The sequence below is a fragment of the Apium graveolens genome, chromosome 1, assembly GCF_009905375.1.
Source record: "Apium graveolens cultivar Ventura chromosome 1, ASM990537v1, whole genome shotgun sequence".
Lineage (NCBI taxonomy): Eukaryota > Viridiplantae > Streptophyta > Magnoliopsida > Apiales > Apiaceae > Apium > Apium graveolens.
The window spans coordinates 24,135,035-24,148,700 of NC_133647.1; positions in this window are offsets into that span (position 1 = coordinate 24,135,035).

Sequence of the window (13,666 nt, forward strand, 5' to 3'; positions counted from 1 at the left end):
TAATGCTCCCTCTGAAGTTATGCTCTCTGAGACTTCAGAATTTCAGTTGGATCCTTCAGGAATTGAAGAATCAGAGTTTCCATAATTATCAGAATTTGGCTCATCAGAACTTGATGAATCAGAACTTGAAGAGCAAGTGACTGGTTCTGATGCTTCTTGAGAGTCTTGAGATATGATATGATCATGAGCTTGCTCCCCCTGAATAGGTGTATTTTCCTTTAGAGGAATTACCATAGTTTCAATGACATCATAATTTAACCCGTCAGAACTTACAGGATCAGGATTTAGGTCATCAGAATTTACAGAATCAGAATTTACATCTTCATTTTCAAATCTCAGCTAATCATGACATTGAAATCTTCAAGTCCAGTAATCTTTTTATCGTCAAAAGATACATTGATAGATTCCATGACAACCCTTGTTCTTAAATTTTAGACTCTGAAGGCTTTTGTGGAAAGTGGATATCCAACAAAAAATCTTTCATCAGCTTTTAGATCAAATTTTGACAGCTGTTCAGGATGAGTCTTAAGAACAAAACACTTGCATCCAAATACATGAAAGTATTTCAGATTTGGCTTCTTTTTCTTCACCATCTCATATGGTGTTTTTCCATGCTTGTTTATGAGTGTAGCATTCTGTGTAAAACAAGCAGTCTGCACAGCTTCAGCCCAAAACTAGGTTGGTAGCTTTTCTTCATCAAGCATAGTTCGTGCAGCTTCAATAAGAGTCCTGTTCTTTCTTTCTACAACTCCATTCTACTGTGGAGTTCCAGGTACAGAAAATTCCTCCTTTATTCCTTGCTCTTTACAGCACTCTTCCATGATTGAATTCTTGAACTCAGTGCCATTATCACTTCTTATTATTTTAACAGAATCTTTGACTAACTTATTCAGCTGTCTAACATGATTAGTTAGAGTAGATGCAGTTTCATTCTTCTTGTGTAAGAAATACACCCAAGTGTATCTTGTGAACTCATCCACTATAACCATAGCATATTTCTTCTTTGCAATAGACATGACATTGACTGGACCAAATAGATCAACATGCAGTAAGTGATAAGGCTCAAGAATTGAGGATTCAGTTTTGCTCTTGAATAAAGATTTTCTTTGTTTTGTTTTGCCTGTGAGCAAATATTGATTTTGGCGGTCCTCTCACAAGATCTTTCTTTACTAGCTCATTTATATTGTTAAAATTTAAATAAGAGAGTCTCTTATCCCAATTTCAGCTTTCTTCAATTGATGTTCTGCTTAACAGACAGATTGCAGAACCATCAGAATTTATTGAAAGTCCGGATTCATATATGTTACCATGTCTGTAACTTTTCAGAACCATTTTCCTGTAGAATTATTTACAACTTCACAGGGTTCTTTAAAGAAATCCACATGATAACCTCTATCACAGATTTGACTTACACTTAGCAGATTATGTTTAAGTCCTGAGACAAGAGCTACTGTTTCAATTATGACATTACCAAGATTGATATTGTCATATCCCAGAGTCTTTCCCATGTTGCCATCTCCATAAGAAACTCCTGGGCCAGCTTTCTCCACAAAGTCTGATAGCAGGGCTTTATTTCTAGTCATATGTCTTGAACATCCACTGTCCAGAACCAGGATGTTTTTCCTGTTGCCCTGCAATCACAAAGACCACTATTGATTAGTTTTAAGGACCCAGACTTGCTTGGATCCTTTGGCCTTGTTAAGTTTGTTAGCATTTGCAATGGATTTAGTATCAGAGTTTATGCTAACATGCTTTTTATCAGACTTTATATCAGACTTTGCATTAGAATTTACACTAAAAGGAATTACACTAACTTTCTTTAAAGAAGGTTTTATTTTATAATAATCATAGTACAAACTATGATATTCCTTACAAGTATAAATAGAATGCCATAAACTACGACAATGAAAACAAGGATTTTGTGGTTTAAACCTAACAGACTGACTCTTAACTCCTGATCTAGGAGGTAAAGAGTTTATATTTTTATTTTTCCTGCAAAAAGAAGCAAGACGGTTAGAGTTTCCACAATTATAGCATTTCTTTCTAGGAGCATTAGGAACAGGCATATAGTTATTACTTTTATTCACACCTTCCTTTCCATTCCTATTTTTCCTAGCTTCCTTTACCTTATTCACATTTTTAATCTCTTTCAGCTTATAATTAAGCTGCTTCTTTGTCATTAAGCCCATGTTTACAAAAGCTGGTTTATCCTGTTTTAATTTGTCAGAAGTTGACTTTTCTTTGACTTCTGATTTAGAGTCTTTCATCTCTTCAGAATCAGACACAACAGTTTTTGCAACAAATTTAACATGATTTACCTTTGGCTTAATTGTCAAAGTCCCTTTCTCACTTTTACCATCTTTATAACCTAACCCCTCTTTCAAGTTTCCACTATTTAGAATATTCTGAGTTGCTTTGCCTGAGTTAGTCTAAGTCCTGATGATTTCTCTTTCTTTTTCTAATTCAGTTTTTAGATAATCATTTTGTTTAAGCAATTCATTCTTAACATACACAACATTATCTCTCTCTGTCTGAATAGTGTTCATCTTGACTAACTCATCTTTAAGATAGCTATTTCTATTTTTGTACTTTAGATTTTCAGATTTTAATCTTTCATTCTCTAAAGTCTGATCTCTATAGCTAATATAAATGTTTTTCAGAAATAATCTTAACTCAGTAATATCTTCTGTGTCAAAAGCAAGAGTTGATAGAGGTACCTTTAGTTTAGCAACATCAGAACTGCTATCAGCATTTGCCATTAAGGCATAGTTCACCTCTTCTTCAGATTCTGAAGTGTCTGCCCAATTTTTCTTTTTTGTGATAAGTGCCTGGCCTTTATCACCTTTTCCTTTCTTACAATCAGGAGAGATGTGGCCTCTTTCACCATAATTATAGCATTTGACATTTGACTTGTCTCCTCTGTCAGACTTTCCTCCTTTGCCTTCAGTCTTTCTAAACCCTTTCTTGTCAGAACTTCCACCTTTCCTGGAAAACTTCTTACCCTTCATCTCTGCATCAACATCCACTTCAGATAAATTTTCAGGTTTTGAATCATCATCATCAGAATCTGATGACTCTGAATCAGACTGTATGATGAGAGCCTTTCCTTTTGCCTTCCTAGAGACAATTGGCTTTTCTTCAGCCTTTCAAGCAACTGTCTTAGACTTCCCTCCATGCCTCTTCTTTCTTTGCTCCATCTCAAGTTCATGAGTCTTGAGCATCCCATAGAATTCATCAAGAGACATATCAGCAAGTTCATAGTTGTCTCTTATTGTAGTAGCTTCCAAATCCCACTTTTCAGGAAGAGCTAGTAGGAATTTCAGATTTGAATCTTCTGTATCATATTCCTTATCCACTAGTGACAGATCATTCAACATCTTTGTGAATCTATCATATGTATCAGTTAGTGACTGAAAGAGATGTGTCCTAACTCCAATCATGTATGATGATTTAGGAATAACTTTTATGTAATCTGTTTTGATTTCATTGATATTAATAAAAGACTTGTTTTGGTTTTATTATGGGCTTTATCTATTTAAGTGTTTAAATAAGATATACCATAGTTTAGAGTAAAGCTTTTTATGGATTATGATGATATCATAATAATGAGACCTAAAAAGATGATAACTCTGAACTTAAATATTTCCTGGTCGTAGGATTACTAACTGGTAATTAATAATCCCCAAAGATCGGTACATACTATGCTTGCTTCATTATGAAGGATGTCTGTTCTCATAGACATTTGTGTGGTGACACTATAGCTAGTATGTAGGTGCTTATTATAGAATAAGTTCACTGAACATGACTCACACAGCTGAATAACTGATGGAGTTCACTCACGTGTCAGCAGTTCTTCACATAGTGATAGTTGTACAAGTATCCTTAGACTTGAGGTCATCATAGTCATCTTGTGTACACTGAACTATGCTTTGATTTAGTTCTTAGTCTCCTGGGACAATTATAAGGGCTCTACTGGGTATAGGAATTTGTACACGAAGATAGTGTATGATCAATAAAGGATCTACCCCTTCCAGTGAAGGAAGAGAATGTTCAATGCTGATCCACTTATGCTAGTTCAGGAATCTCTGGCCAGAGTGAATGAAATTAGAAAGGAGTTTCTAATTTACATTAAATAGAACTAAGCATAGTGAATGGGAAAGCAAATGATTAAATAAGATAGGCTTGACACTGAAGGGTTTTTAGCACATAAACGCAACGAAAACGTAAATTTAAATCTTAAAAAAACGAAACCCTCTGTAGGATCCATGCGAAAAATAATATTTAATTCGTAGTTCAGTATGTTTACCTTAAGAAGCTTTACGTTAATGGAAAGATGGAGGTCTTTAATGGCGATCCAAAAATGATGAACGGAGATCCTTAGCAGCTGCTCCTCAAGTGTGAAGCACTCCACCGGTATCCACCAAGAAAACGATGTAATGAAGGAGGAGGAGATGGAGAGAATTAGGGTTTTGTAAACCTTTTTGGTTGAGGCAAAAAAAGGGTCTATCATAGTATATTTATAGGCAAAATTTTCAGCTAAAAATTTTCCCATAAAATATTATTATTATTAACCCTTTATTATTCTCACTAATAATTAAAACACCTTTTAATTATTAATCCTTTTTCTAAACTCTTTAGAAATAATTCTCTCACTTGATTTAATTTTCAAAAATTAAATTCTTAATTAATTATATTAAGAACCTTTTCTTAATTAATTTATAATCAATTAAATCTCATTTAATCAATTATTAAATTTGCCAATTAATTATTTATTTCATAAATAAATAATTATCAGCCATTATTAATTAATTCCTCCACCATTAAATCATTCTCTTTTATGGTGTGACCCTGTAGGTTCAATATTAAGCCTGTAGTAGAAATAAATAATAATAAAACTATTTTATCATTATTTATATAAATTCTCTAATTCATTAAATATGATTAATTAATTAATCATATTTATTCTACATCGTGAGGGATACTTCTCAGCATATCGCGACTATCCGGATAATACGAATTCACTGCTTAGAATACCAAGAACCTATTCAGTGAGTAGTTACCGTACAATTAATTCCTTCTACCCTGCAATATCACGATTGAATACAAGGCATGGAACTTGTGTCAAGCCTATCTTATTTAATCACTTGCTTTCCCATTCATTATGCTTAGTTCTATTTAATGTAAATTAGAAACTCCTTTCTAATTTCATTCACTCTGGCCAGAGATTCCTGAACTAACATAAGTGGATCAGCATTGAACATTCTCTTCCTTCACTGGAAGGGGTAGATCCTTTATTGATCATACACTATCTTCGTGTACAAATTCCTATACCCAGTAGGGCCCTTATAATTGTCCCTTGAGACTAAGAACTAAACCAAAGCATAGTTCAGTGTACACAAGATGACTATGATGACCTCAAGTCTAAGGATACTTGACAACTATCACTAGGTGAACAACTGCTGATACGTGAGTGAACTCCATCAGTTATTTAGCTGTGTGAGTCATGTTCAGTGAACTTATTCTATACTAAGCACCTACATACTAGCTATAGTGTCACCACACAAATGTCTATGAGAACAGACATCCTTCATAATGAAGCAAGCATAGTATGTACCAATCTTTGGTTTATTAATTACCAGTTAGTAATCCTACGACCAGGAACTATTTAAGTTTAGAGTTATCATCTTTTAGGTCTCATTATTATGATCTCATCACAATCCATAAAAAGCTTTACTCTAAACTGTGGTATATCTTATTTAAACATTTAAATAGATAGAGTCCGCAATAAAAACAAAATAAGCCTTTTATTAATATCAATGAAATCAAAACAGATTACATAAATGTTATTCCTAAATCCTCATATATGGTTGGACTTAGGACATATCTCTTTCAATCTCCCACTTGTACTAAAGCCAATCACTCTGGTATATAATACCCATCTTGTCTTTATGACGATCAAAGTGACTCTGAGAAAGTGGCTTTGTGAGTGGGTCTGCTACGTTGTTATGTGTGTCAACTCTCTCGACGTTGACATCTCCTCTTTCAACAATCTGAATTGCACCACCATTCAGAGTAAACACGTACCCTGACATGGATTTGCTATCACTTTCTGATTGAAAACTAGAGTCAGTATAACCCTCTATTTTCAACTCAGATTCACCACCAAAAACAAGAAAAATGTCCTGAGTCCTTCGCAAGTACTTAAGGATATTTTTCACTGCTTTCTAGTGGTCTTCACCTGGATTGGACTGATATCTGCTCATCACACTAATTGAATAGGCAACATTAGGCCTTGTACACAACATCGCGTAGATGATAGATCCTATTGTTGAAGCATAAGGAATCTTACTCATACGCTCTCTTTCCTCAGGTGTCTTAAGAGACATTTTTTCGGAAAGGGACACTCCATGGCTCATCAGTATGAGACCTCTTTTGGAGTTTTCCATGCTAAACCTTTTAAGCACTTTCTGGATGTATGTATCCTGGGTAAGACCTATCATTCTTCTAGATCTATCTCTATAGATCTTCATACCGAGAATATAGGATGCTTCTCCCGAGTCCTTCATGGTGAAGTTCTTTGATAGCCATACTTTGACTGATTGTAGCATCGGTATATCATTTCCTATAAGAAGTATGTCATCCACATACAATACAAGAAATGTTGTCGCGCTCCCACTAACCTTCTTGTAGACACATGGTTCATCTATGTTTTAGATAAAACCAAACTCTTTGATTGTCTCATCAAAACGGATGTTCCATCTACGAGAAGCTTGCCTTAAACCATATATGGTTCGCAACAGCTTACACACTAGCTGTTCATTTCATTTGGAAAGAAAACCCTCTGATTGTGTCATATACACTTCCTCCTCAAGTTCCCCATTGAAGAAGGCCATTTTCACGTCCATTTTCCAGATCTCATAGTCGTAGTAAGCAGCAATCGCAAGCAAAATCCGAATTGATTTTAACAGGGCTACAGGCGAAAAAGTTTCATCAAAGTCAATCCTTTGCCTTTGTTTGAATCCTTTTGCCACGAGCCTGGCCTTATAGGTCTCCACCTGGCCATCTGCTCCAATCTTTCTTTTGTATACCCACTTGCACCCAATAGGCTTAACACCTTCAGGCGCCTCAACCAGAGTCCATACTTGGTTGGTATACATAGATTCCATTTCGAATTTCATGGCACTATGCCATTTCTCTGAGTCAACACCACTCATAGCCTCATTATAGGTCACAGGGTCGTCATCATTAATGATTGACAACTCATTGTCATTCTCAATGACAAGGCCATAATACCTCTCAGGTTGGCGAGACACTCTCCCTGTCCTACGAATGGGCTGTTCCACAGAAGGTTGTTCAGTCTGAACAGGTGTTTCCACTTGATCCATAATAGTTTGTGCTTCTTGAACTTCATCAAGTTCAATTTTGCTCCCACTGTTTCCATCAAGGATAAACTCCTTTTCCAAGAAGGTAGCATGTCTGGAGACAAACACCCGATGATCGGTGTAAAAGTAATACCCCAAAGTCTCTTTAAGATATCCCACAAAATTACATTTTACGGATCGAGATTCCAGCTTATCTGGGTCAACTTTCTTGACATAAGCTGGACATCCCCAAATCTTAACGTGTTTAAGACTCGGTTTCCTTTCTTTCCATATCTCATATGGTGTTTGAGGAACAGATTTGGAAGGCACCTTATTCAGTAAATATCCTGAGGTTTCCAATGCATAACCCCATAGGATTACTGGAAGATTCGCATAGCTCATCATGGACCGAACCATGTCTAAAAAAGTTCGATTTCTCCTTTCAGATACCCCATTTAACTGTGGAGTATATGGAGGAGTCCACTGGGAGAGTATACCATTTTTTTTGAGATAATCTAGAAACTCTCCATTCAAGTATTCACCACCTCGATCTGATCGAAGAGTTATAATACTGTGTTTGGTTTATTTCTCCATTTCATGTTTATATTCTTTGAACTTTTCAAAGGCTTTAGACTTGTATTTCATCAAATACACATATCCGAATCTAGATCTATCATCTATGAAAGTAATAAAGTACGAAAATTCACCCATGTCTTGCGTAGACATTGGTCCACATACATCTGTGTGTACCAATCCTAGCAAATCTGCAGCCCTCTCTCCATGTCCACTAAATGGAGATTTGGTCATTTTACCCAATAGACAAGACTCGCATGTAGGATATGATTCAAAATCAAAGGGGTCAAGTAACCCTTCCTTATGCAATGTCCGCAGTCTATTTTCACTAATATGACCTAGCTTACAGTGCCATAAATAGGTCAGATTTTCATCATCTCGTTTTCTTTTATTAGTTTGTTCAATCTGAAGTAAATCATGTTCTATGTCACATACATATAGACCATTATTTAAAATGCCACATCCAAAAAAAACATTATCTCTAAGGATAGAACATTCATTATTCTTAATAATAAATGAAAAACCATCCACATCCAACATAGGAATAGAAACAATATTCCTCACAATAGAGGGAACGTAATAACAATTATTCAAAATAATAGTCTTGCCCGTAGGCATATGTAAACTAAATGATCCTACAGATATGGTCGCAACCCTTGCTCCATTGCCCATACGTAGAATCACCTCATCTTTTTCAAGAGTCCTACTTCTCTCTAGTCCCTGCAACGAATTGCAAATATGAAAACCACAGGCGGTATCTAATACCCAAGTAGAAATTTGACCTAGTGACATATTAACTTCGATCATGAATATGCCTGAATCAGAAGCGGTAGTCTTACTACCCTTCTTCTTCTTTAATTCTGCAAGGTAAACCTTGCAGTTCCTCTTCCAGTGCCCCAACTTGTTACAGTGAAAATAAACAGCTAAATTAGGACCAGTCAACTTGTGAGCATCTAGTATGCTCCAGAGTGATAGTGCAGTAGACATTACGAATATAGTAAATCTGTAAATGATAAACACATAACAACATTTAGCAAATATTCAATTTCATTTCAAAACACTATATGAATCGGGTCTTTATTCATAAGTGTCTCCCACTAGTGTATCTAATTTTTTTCAACCCCCTAATTGAAAGTTAAGTATTCATAATGCTAGTGGGAATAGGGATCCTACATTCCATCACACAACCTCGGCTGTGGCACGAAACGTCATGTGATGTTCAATAGGCAGACAACTCTTATCAATTACATCTTATGTTATTCCCTAATATAAGTTTAGCCTCCTGAATAATTGAGTCACGGCTGTGGCATGACAAACTCAATATTCTAAGTCAAGTCTAACCCAACATTTCGTACAATTGAATCAGTCTCCAACAGCCCACGGCTGTAGCACGTACCGACATTTAGATTCTAATTCAATGTACAAATCTCTATGTAATAGACAAGTATTTCTTATTTCGAAATCAAATCCCATGGTTGTAGCACGAAACGACAATGATATAAAAATAATACCAACTTTCTACCATGTTGGAAGGCTATGATCGACACAAGCCCGTTGTGTCATTGGCCAATTACTATTTGATATTATTTAATTTTAGAGGGATTATATTACGTTACAATCATAATCATATTATAAAGAGATTCTTCCTTTTAAATTAAATATTTCAAATCAATAATCGATAATCAGATGATTCTCAGATCGGGTGGAGCATTGTCAAGAGGCGTCACTTAATAACCCTTTCTTACAGATAGAAATCTGTTATTGACAGAATCATCCTTTCTCTCAATATTGAAAATTCATATTCAATTACGTGTTTCATAAACACAAGAATCTCATAATCGTATTCATAATATTTATTGTTAAGGCAAGAAACGATTCCTATTCTAGATTTTCTAGAGCACGCCTTATATTGATTTAAGTTCACCTAAATCTATCATCGCATGGTAAACATAGGCATATATCTCATTAATAAAATTAAATAAACAAGTAAATGTAAAGTGCAATAAAGTAAATGTGTTTGGTTATGGCCCCATCCTAAGTGATCTTTATCAAGCTCATGATAAAGATCAAGGTCAATCTAATATGGTGATGGAAATAAATACAACTACTTATTACATAAGTCTTCTTCTTTGTTTAGACTTCTTGTATGCCTCGTCTTCTTCTTTGTATCACCTCCATTGGATAGCCTTCTTGAGTCTTCAATTACATTACATGATTGAAAGTAAAACTAATCTAATAAACTTACAAGAATAACTCAAATTATATTCGAGATTTATGATTACAAAGATTGAGGACATGCAAGTCGTATTTAAAACCAAAACCAAAACCATTACACTACGGTCGAAAGGAAATAACCATCCACCATGCTCATACAACACATAAAAGCATGTTAAAACACATAATTTGATCTTAACATATCATATTATCCATGATCTAATCATAAAAAGAAAATATGACAAAAATCAGAATAATCAGAATCAAATCAGAAAAACAAGAATCACTGTTTGCGGGCAATAAACGACGTCAAACGCCTTATAGACGAGTCGTTGATAGCTTTAGCTATCTGTTTTGTACAGACGCTCGTTTACCTATGGAATCATGATAAGGATCTCTATCTCATTCAGATGAGACATCATCTTGAGAACATGATCCCTTACAGGTGTGCCTTCAGCCATCTGAGTGTTCATTAAAGCCTTCATGGCTACTTGCCTAGCAGCCCTATTCTGATCTCCAAAAAGTTCCTTGAGATTAAAGAGCATATCTGAAGCAGTGGCCATGTCACACATCGTGGCGTACCAGACATTCCTCAACTGCCTTCATGTGTGACTTAGAATATTGAGTTTGTCGTGCTATAGCCGTGACTCAATTATTCAAGAGGCTAAAGTTTTATTAGGGAATAACATAAGATGTAATTGACAAGAGTTGTCTACCTATTGAACATCACATGACGTTTCATGCTACAGCCGAGGTTGTGTGATGGAATGTAGGATACCTATTCCCACTAGCATTATGAATGCTTAATTTTCATTTAGGGGTTGTATAAATTAGATAAACTAGTGGGAGCCACTTATGAATAAAGACCCGATTCATATAGTGTTTTGAAATGAAATTGAATATTTTCTAAGTGTTGTTATGTGTTCATCATTTACAGATTTACTATATTCGTTATGTCTTCTGTACTATCACTCCGGAGTATACTAGATGCTCACAAGTTGACTGGTCCTAATTTTGCTGACTGGCTTCGAAACTTGAGAATTGTTCTCAGGGTTGAGAAGCTGGAATATGTGCTTGACTCACCTAAGCCTACTGAACCTGCTAGCGATGCACATAATGATGAACATTTTGTGTATCGTAAGTGGATAGATGATGCAAATGTTGCTCAATGCATCATGCTAGCTTCCATGAACATTGAGCTACAGAAGCACCATGAGCATATGGATGCTTACACTATATTTATGCATCTACAAGAGTTGTATGATGTGGCACGGAGGACAGCTTGATATGAGATATCGAAGGAACTGTTCGGTTGTAGGATGTCTGAGGGATCATCTGTGAATGACCATGTACTTAAGATGATCAATTTGATTGAACGTCTTGGACAACTTGGTTTTGCCATGGATGGGGAGCTGAGCCAAGACTTGGTCTTGCAATCACTTCCGGGTTCGTTCTCGCAGTTTGTTGTGAACTTTCACATGAATAAGCTGGATGTCAGCCTACCTGAACTCCACAACATGTTGAAGACTGCGGAATTGAATTTTCCCCCTAAGAAGAGTTCTGTTCTTCTAATTAGTGAAGGTTCCAATCCTAAGAAAAGGAAGAAGAACCCTTCCAAGAAGAAGAAAGTAGGTGAGAAAAAGCCGATTCCATAAAAAGCTGAAGACCCCAAGAGTAAAGCTGTTTGCTTTCACTGTAACAAAGTAGGGCACTGGAAGAGGAACTGCAAGGTTTACCTTGCAGAATTGAAGAAGAAGAAGGGTAGTGAGACTACCGCTTCTAATTCAGGTATGTTCATGATCGAAGTTAATATGTGACTAAGTCAAAATTCTACTTGGGTATTAGATATCGCCTGTGGTTCTCATATTTGCAATTCGTTGCAGGGACTAAGGAGAAGTAGGACTCTTGAAGAAGAAGAGGTGATTCTATGGATGGGAAATGGAGCAAGAGTTGTTGCTGAAGCTGTAGGATCATTTCATTTACATATGCCTACGGACAAGACTATTGTTTTAAATAATTGTTATTTTGTTCCCTCGATTGTGAGGAATATTATTTCTATTACATGTTAGACTTGGCTGGATTTTCATTTGTTATTCAGAATAATAAATGTTCAATTCTTAGAGATAACGTTCTTTATGGAAGTGGTATTTTAAACAATGGTCTGTATATATGTGACGTAGAGCATAATTTACTACAAATTGAACATACTAATAAAAGAAAAAGGGATGATGAAAATCTCACTTTCTTGTGGCACTGCAGACTTGGTCATATCAGTAAAAATAGATTGCGGACATTGCATAAGGAAGGATTACTTGACCCCTTTGATTTTGAATCATATCCTACATGCGAGTCTTGTCTATTGGGTAAAATGACCAAATCTTCATTTAGTGGACATGGAGAGAGGGCTGCAGATTTGCTAGGATTGGTACACACAGATGTATGTAGACCAATGTCTACGCAAGCCATTGGTGGATTTTCATACTTCGTTGCTTTCATAGATGATCGATCTAGATTCAGATATGTGTATTTGATGAAACACAAGTCTGAAGCCTTTGAAAAGTTCAAAAAATATAAGTATGAAGTGGAGAAACAAACCAAACATAGTATTATAACTCTTTGATCAGATCGAGGTGATGAATACTTGAATGGAGAGTTTCTAGCTTATCTCAAAAAAAATAGTATAGTCTCCCAGTGGACTCCTCTATATACTCCATAGTTGAATGGGGTATGAAAGGAGAAATCGAACTTTGTTAGACATGGTTCGGTCCATGATGAGCTATGCGAATCTTCCAGTATTCCTGTGGGGTTATGTATTGGAAACCTCAACATATTTACTGAATAAGGTGCCTTCCAAATCTGTTCCTCAAACTCCATATGAGATATGGAAAGAAAGGAAACCGAGTCTTAAACACGTTAATATTTGGGGATATCCAGCTTATGATAAGAAAGTTGACCCAGATAAGCTGGAATCTCGATCTGTAAAATATAATTTTATGGGATATCCTAAAGAGATTTTAGGGTATTACTTTTACACCGATCATCGGGTGTTTGTCTCCAGACATGCTACCTTCTTGGAAAAGAAGTTTACCCTTGAAGGAAACAATGGGAACAAAATTGAACTTGATGAAGTTCAAGAAGCACAAACTACTACGGATCAAGTGGAAACACCTGTTCAGACTGAACAACCTTCTGTGGAACAGCCCATTCGTAGGTCAGGGAGAGTATCTCGCCAACCTGAGAGGTATTATGGCCTTGTCATTGAGAATGACAATGAGTTATCAATCATTGATGATGACGACCCTGTGACCTATAATGAGGCTATGAGTAGTGTTGACTCAGAGAAAGGGCATAGTGCCATGAAATCCGAAATGGAATCTATGTATACCAACCAAGTATGGACTCTGGTTGAGGCGCCTGAAGGTGTTAAGCCTATTGGGTGCAAGTGGGTATACAAAAGAAAGATTGGAGCAGATGGGCAGGTGGAGACCTATAAGGCCAGGCTCGTGGCAAAAAGATTC